This window comes from Poecilia latipinna, unplaced genomic scaffold (genome assembly GCF_001443285.1).
Source record: "Poecilia latipinna isolate Pla-1442-1.1 unplaced genomic scaffold, P_latipinna-1.0 Scaffold262, whole genome shotgun sequence".
Taxonomy (NCBI): Eukaryota; Metazoa; Chordata; class Actinopteri; order Cyprinodontiformes; family Poeciliidae; genus Poecilia; species Poecilia latipinna.
This window is the reverse complement of record NW_015112878.1, coordinates 12,710-12,963: the sequence shown is the minus strand read 5'-3', so window position 1 is coordinate 12,963 and position 254 is coordinate 12,710.

Below are 254 nucleotides of genomic sequence, written 5' to 3'. Positions count from 1 at the left end.
GTTGGTTGTTCCAAAAACGATCGAGAAGATTTATTTGTTAAATGGAAATATATGTGTTGTCTTTTTCTGCTCTGTTATGTAGACTAAGGGGAAAAAGAACTTGCAGCCTGCGATGGTCTGTACAGTTCGTGTTGAGGATGTTTTGTAAATCTGTGCTTCATAATTTGTCAAGAGTACATACAGTTGTGGTCAAAAGTGTACATACACTTGTAAAAAATCATAATGTTATGGCTGTCTTGAGTTTCCAATAAGTT